The sequence below is a fragment of the Propithecus coquereli genome, unplaced genomic scaffold, assembly GCF_000956105.1.
Source record: "Propithecus coquereli isolate 6110/MARCELLA unplaced genomic scaffold, Pcoq_1.0 Scaffold294, whole genome shotgun sequence".
NCBI classification, from domain to species: Eukaryota; Metazoa; Chordata; class Mammalia; order Primates; family Indriidae; genus Propithecus; species Propithecus coquereli.
This window is the reverse complement of record NW_012148552.1, coordinates 4,018,513-4,025,404: the sequence shown is the minus strand read 5'-3', so window position 1 is coordinate 4,025,404 and position 6,892 is coordinate 4,018,513. Positions and strand designations below refer to the sequence as shown.

The 6,892-nt window shown below is 48.7% G+C and overlaps 1 protein-coding gene across 4 annotated transcripts in view; it reads right to left on the bottom strand.

Moving 5' to 3' along the window:
* The window catches only part of BRD1 (bromodomain containing 1), a 53,449-nt gene extending 48,690 nt beyond the window's left edge, over positions 1–4,759 (bottom strand). For all 4 annotated transcript variants that reach the window (XR_001137681.1, XM_012648801.1, XM_012648802.1 and 1 more), the window contains exon 1: positions 4,733–4,759. The gene's annotated coding sequence lies outside the window, so the exon portion shown is untranslated. The remainder of the gene's footprint in view (positions 1–4,732) is intronic.
* Positions 4,760–6,892: the final 2,133 nt, after the last annotated feature.

Below are 6,892 nucleotides of genomic sequence, written 5' to 3'. Positions count from 1 at the left end.
GGACTGATGGGGGAGGGGGACGGGAGTGGGGGGGCCTGAGGAAAAAGGGGAGACCCGGCCAGTAATGGAGGGCCCTTAGGGAGCTGGAAGAACCAGAGTGTGGGCCCTGAGGGGTCTGGGGGACCAGAGCAGGGTCCCTGAGGAAGGGGGACTGGGCTGAGCATGGGGGGCCCTATGGGGTGAGGGAGGACCAGAGTGGGGACCCTGAGGAAGGGGGACTGGGCAGAAGTGGGGGGTCCTGAGTGGCCAGCCCGAGAACCCTGAGGGGGCCAGGGCGCCTGAGGGGCATGGGTTCAGTGTGGGACTGGGGGACCATGAGGGAGGGTGACAGGACTGAGAGTGGGGGACCCAAGAGGGCAGAGGGACCTGGGGTAGGGGGCCCTGAGGGGACACTGGAAAGCCTGGGGGTACAGGGCAGGAGTGGAGGGTGCCCTGGATGGGGACAGGCGGGCGTCAGGAGGCAAGGGGGCACCTGACCAGCGTGGGGGCCCTGCGGAGGCATGGGGGCGGCCCAGTCCCGGGCATGCCCCCAGCTCAGAACCTCCTCTTCTAAGCGTTGCACACCTAGGACGGGGGTGATTAGGTCCTGAGCACCCTACCTGCGCTCAGGGTAAAACAGATACCATTTAAGGTTCTAGAAAAGGCCGCTATGGGCAGGAGTTCAGAGACCTGAGTCTTACTCTCAGGGGACTGATTCCACTTTGGCCTTTTGTTTAAACTCAAAAATCCAGTAGTGTCATGACAATTTTCACTCCAAGTCCCAAAATGTTTTAAGATGAGGACGAGCCTAGATATTTCCTTGGTTTCCTTCGAGGACTTCTGGTTAGTACAGTGGCGATGCAGGGGCCCCTCAGAAAGAGACGCTGTCCACCCAGGACAGAGCTGGTCCTTCTGAGCTGGTGAGACTTTCCTCCCCGTGGGCGGGCAGGGCAGGCCCACTGCTCAAGATGCTCCTCCAGACGCCTTACTGGGAGTGGGGCAGCCTTGTTCACGCATGTCCCAGATGGGGGCCAGAGCCCCACAGGCCTCTTTCCTGGCCAGTGCTCACGCCCCACTGCACCCAGCGTATGTGCTGTGATGGATGGCGGGTTAGGTCCCACCTTGGAGCTGGTATTCCCTCCAGACGTACCCTTCAGCTGTGGTGGGGCAGGCCCAGCCCCAGCACTGCAGCCCTGACCACACCTGCACCAGGCCCAGGCCCAATGTCACCTCCACTCTACAAATGTCTGTTTCTCCAAGTCCAAGTGTGCCAGGGCAGCCGGCAGAGGGAGGCAAGCAAGCTGAATGGCACCCTTCTCTCCTCCACCGTGGGGAAACCGGACGCAAGCCCACAAGCTCGAGGATCTCCCACCGCCCAGCAGAAGTTAGACAGTCTCACGAAAGACGACGAAAAGACGCGAAACTCTTCCCCACACAGCAGGAGAAGACGAGACGATGCCCTCTCAAACGGTGGACGTGACGCTCGGGAATGAAGAAAGTCCACATCCAGGCATGTCAGAGTGACATCCGGAAATCCAAGGGTGCAGGGACTAGTTCACAAGCCTTCAGACAGGAAGGGTCTTCATTAGAGTTACTCAGACTGCACGTGCACAGGCAACACTGCCAGAACTCTGAGAGAACTGACCCAGAACTGACACACAGTGAGACTAGCATTCAAGTGAGAGAGCAAAATAAAGGTGTCTTTATGGCCCATCAACGTCCAAGTTTACCACACACAAAGTCTCTAAAACATTACTAAAACATACACTTTAACGAAATGAATCAAAGAGTAAGAGGTGGATGCCAGCAAAGAACCCAGTTTGGACTGTTAAAAGGACATCAGGGCCGGGCGCGGTGGCTCACGCCTGTAATCCCAGCACTCTGGGAGGCCGAGGCGGGCGGATTGTTGGAGCTCAGGAGTTCGAGACCAGCCTGAGCAAGAGCGAGACCCCGTCTCTACTAAAAATAGAAAGAAATTAATCAGACAACTAAAAATATATAGAAAAAATTAGCTGGGCATGGTGGCGCATGCCTGTAGTTCCAGCTACTCGGGAGGCTGAGGCAGGAGGATCGCTTGAGCCCAGGAGTTTGAGGTTGCCGTGAGCTAAGCTGACGCCACGGCACTCTCTCTAGCCCGGGCAACAGAGTGAGACTCTGTCTCAAAAAAAAAAAAAAAGGACATCAGACAACCTGAGAGAAACTCCGGGCGAACATGACCTGTGGCAAGGCGAGGGGCAGGAAGGGAAGGGGCACTGAAGTTCTTGTATTGTTTGGTGAGAGGATTTTAGAACCAGTAGAAAAAAAGGTTTAAAGTGTTAAAATATCCGAAAGTTTCCACTAGAAAAATGGAAGTAGGACTTACAACCTTCAAAACAGCTGAGGAAAAGGTGAAATGAAGAAAAAATTCACAGCACCCACTAAAAACAGGAACGAGGAAAAGATAAAAGCGTGATAAATGAGGAACGTGCGATGAGTTGGCAGGACTAAGTTCAAACATTTGTGTAATCAGAGAAATGTAGCTGCATTAAGTTCATCTATTAAAAGGGCCTCTGGTTGGAATATAAATGTTGTTAAATACTGTTAAAAGAAATACACCTGAAAAGAAACACGGAGACGAAAAATAAAAGGATGGAAAGTATCATATTTTTGTTCCTCACAAGACACCATAAACAGAATGAAGAACGGAAACCAGAAGATATTTGCAATGCATACACCTTGCAAATGATTAATATTCAGAATTTACAAAGAATCCTTTCGACGCATTAGAAAGAGGCAAACACGCCGATAGAATTATGGGCAAAACCCACATTCAGCAAAGAAGCCAGTTTTGTGACAGGCTCCTTGCAAGAAGAACATGGAAGGGACCCACTACCTTACCAGTAATCCTGGAAATGCAAACTAAAGCCATACCAGATAGGCACAAATGTTCAAGAGTGACAATACTCAGTGACGGCAAGATGACAGAGCAACTGAAATACGCATTCCCTGCTGGCCAGAATGTCGAGTAGTACATTCATCTTGGAAAATAATATGGCCCTGTGGCCCCACCCAGTGAAGTTGAACACACGCATAATAAGCCACTCCCAAAACTTTGTAGCTCGAAACAACCACCGTCTCTCCCTCTGCTCATGCATCTGCTATCGGGGCAGGACTCAGCACACACAGCGGGACTGGTCCATGGAGCAGCAGCCAGAGCACCTCCACCGGGGCTGGAGGATCCATTCCCAAGATAGTGCACTCACGTGGCTGCTAGCTTGGCTCAGGCTGTGGGCTGAGGGCCTTGGGGGCTTCCTTGAGGGATGGTGGCCATGTTCCAGGAGCAAGAGTCCCAAGAGAACCAGGTGGGACCTGTATCACTTTTCATGTCCTAGCCTCAGAAGTCATATAGCGTCACTTCTGCCATAGTGACAGCCTCTCCAGATTCTAGGGAAGGGGGAACACAAACCCCACCTCCTGTTGGGAGAAGTGTCAGAATCACGTCTTAAGAGAAGCATGTGTACGAGAGAGTTTGCTGTGGCCACTTTGGGAAAATGCAAGCTGCCATACCCATTCCTAGCCTCAGCGTTAAGTCAATAGACGTTCCTAGACACATTTCACGCCCAGGTGTGTTCCTGAGAAACTTGTGCTTGTCCCTCAGGAGACATATGCATGAATGTTCAAAGCAATAATACTGGGGAAAAACCTCAAATGTCCAAGGACAGTAAAATGGATAAATAAAGTGAGGTACCTCCATACAATGGGATAGCACACAGCACGAAAATGAATGAATCACACACCCCGTTTTTTTATTTGAGACAGTGTCTCGCTCTGTTGCCCAGGCTAGAGTGCCGTGACATCATCGTAGCTCACAGCAACCTCAAACTCCTGGGCTCAAGCAATCCTCCTGTCTCAGCCTCCCAAACAGCAGCTGGGACTACAGGCTTAACACCCAGGCTTAACACCCTACACAACACCCAGCTGTTTTATTTTTTGGTAGACACGGGGTCTCACTATTGCCCAGGCTGGTCTCAAACTCCTGGGCTCAAGCCATTTTCCCGTCTCGACCTCCCAGAGTGCTGGGGTACAGGTGTGTGTGAGACACGGCACCCACCCTCGATATCTTTTTTGGTATCTTTTAACAAACCTTGAGTTCCTACTGGTACCTGTAACCTCCAATTCAAACCTAACATGGAGTTCGTTCCACCCTCCACTCTTTGTAACTCTCTTTCAATAGTGAGAAACTTCTGGGCATTCGCTTGGTAACTCAGTCCCCCGTACGCAACCATCCCTGGGCCATACCAGACAGAAACCTGGCCCCAGACACAGCCATTGTCCCCCGTTTATGCACCAGCCAAGAGCTCAGCTCCAGGGACAGCGCTGCCCCCAGGACTCTCATATCTACTGGCTGGAAGCACAGCCCAACAAAGGGCAAGGGGGAGGGTGCTAGTGGTTTCTTAATGTTCTTTTTTCTGGCAGGAATAAAATAAAGCCCTTTTTCTTCTTAATCTGTCCCTCACCTTTAATTTAGCAGACTATCCTTTCGCAAACAAACAAAACATTCTTTAAATGGTATTTTTCTCGCTTCAGAATTCAGGAAAAATAGTTTTTACTGAACTTTACTTTTAATGGAAATCTAATAATTTCCGTAGTTTTAATAAAAATCAGTTCTCTTTTCCCCCAGGATATAATTACACAAATTGATCATGTAACCAAGGTCTTATTTGGGTGTCACAGCTGAGGATAAATTCCGTGTGAGGGGGCATGACACACCCACCATTAAGGAACAAGGCTGTAGAACATGTGTTGAACCGACGTCCACACAGCCCTCAGACCCGCACTGGTTGGCACCTGTACCCTGGCACACAAGGTCTCAGCCTCACAGGTAGTGGGAAGAGACCTCCCGGCGAGCCAAGGACCGTGGCAGACACGGGGGTCCCCTAGAAGTTGGAGACTCGCACGTGCCCAGGTTCTTGCTGCAGGTACGTTCCCAGGTCTTTGCTACGGGTACGCGAGCCTGGGGAAGGCAGGCTGGGTTCACCGACTTGGCCTAGGAGTGAAAGAGCAAATAAGAAAAATAAAAAAAACCCTCAGGTGTAACGTAGGCTCAACCCTACATTCCTTACGATGACATCTCCGGACAGAAGTGGATTTTCCGGCCTTGCTCGTTGCGTCACACTAACAAGGAGGCCGTGCGTGTTAATCACCACTTCGCACAGTGCCTGTGTAGGTGAGTCGCGTCAGAGCACAACGAGACTAGCTTTCAGTGGTCAAGAATACCTGTAAGGATTATTCATCGCCACAGAGGGAACAAGTAAGAAAAGTTTCCCAAAATTTAGGAATAGACAGAAGGACGGTGGGCCATCCTTTCCATGTCAGGCCGAGTGTCCTCCTGGGGGACTTTCTGATTCTCTGGGGTGTGCACCTGTTCAACTTGCCATTTACTGCTGACTATGGTATTTTACAACTCAGCAAGGGTAGATTTTAACTGATGGAAAGCAGATGGCTAAGTAAAATGATTCTTGCTGACAGCAATGCCAGTGAATTTTTCCCAGTAGCAAGTGACAGAAATTATTTCTGTCTGGTAGAAAATATTACAGATAGAAAAGGTTGCGGTTTTATGGCCCTATAGAACATTAGCCAATTTTTTTAATACAAAACTCTTACTCAAGCAAGCTTTTTTTCAGTGACTACAAATGTTATACTTCCCTCTTTCCAATTTTTTGCATTTAGATCTATGCTATGTTGCCCAGGGTCGCTTTGAACTCCTGGGCTCAAGCGATCCTCCTGCCTCAGCCTCCTGAGTAGCTGGGACTATGGGCACCACCACCACGCCTGGCTAATTTTTCTATTTTTGTTGGTATCCAAGAAGGAAAGGAGAAAGAGTGTGGGGCTGAGAAAATATCTGAAGGATGAACTGCAGAATCTTCCCAAATTTGGCAAAAGACATAAACCTATGCATTCAAGAAGCTCAGAGAACCCCAAATAAGATAAACCTAAATAAATCTATGCCACACACATCACAACTAAACTTCTGAAAACCAATGACAAAGAAAAAGTCTCGATAAGCAGACGTAGAGAGATGACACACTGCCTGTGGGGAAGAACCTCGGATTTCTTATCTGAAACCACAGAGGCCAGAAAGAAGGGGCACATTTCTCAGGTAATGAAAGAACTGTCAACCACGCATTCTATATCTAGTGAAAATGTTCTTCAGGAATGAAGGAGAAATAAAAACATTCTCAGGCCAAGGAAAAGTAAAAGACTGTCACTAGCAGAACTACCCTTAAAGAACAGCTAAAGGAATTTCTTCAAACAGAAAAGAAATGATAACAGATGGCTCGAAACTTTAGAAAGGAAAGAAGAACATGGACTGGGTAAGAACGTAGGTAAATATAATATGTCGTCCTCATTATGAGTTTCTTAAATCAATATGGGTGGCTGAAGCAAAAACCGTAACCCCGATGTGGTACTCAGTGTGTACACAGGAAATACTTAGACAATCGTTTTTAATGGGAAAGGTAAAGGGAGCTAAGGGAAGTAAGGTTTCTACACATCACTCGAAGTGCTAAAACGTCAGCATAAGTGGACTACGATAACCTCAGTACGTATGTTTTAACATCCAGAGAACCACTGGGAAAAGTATACAAAGTTTTATACTCAAAAACACTATAAAAAATCAAAGTGGAATTCTAAGCAATGGTAAGCAGCCCACAGGAAGGCAAGAGAGGAGCAGGGAGGAATGAGAAAGGGAGGGACACACAAAACAAGCCACCAAATGGCGGACTGAAGCCTTAACATGCCAATAATCACAGCAAACGTAAATGGCCTAAATACACTGACTAAAACACGCAGACTGTCAGAGTGGATTCAGAAAACCACAACACAACTATATGCTATCCACAGGAAACTTACTTCACACATAATGACACAGGTG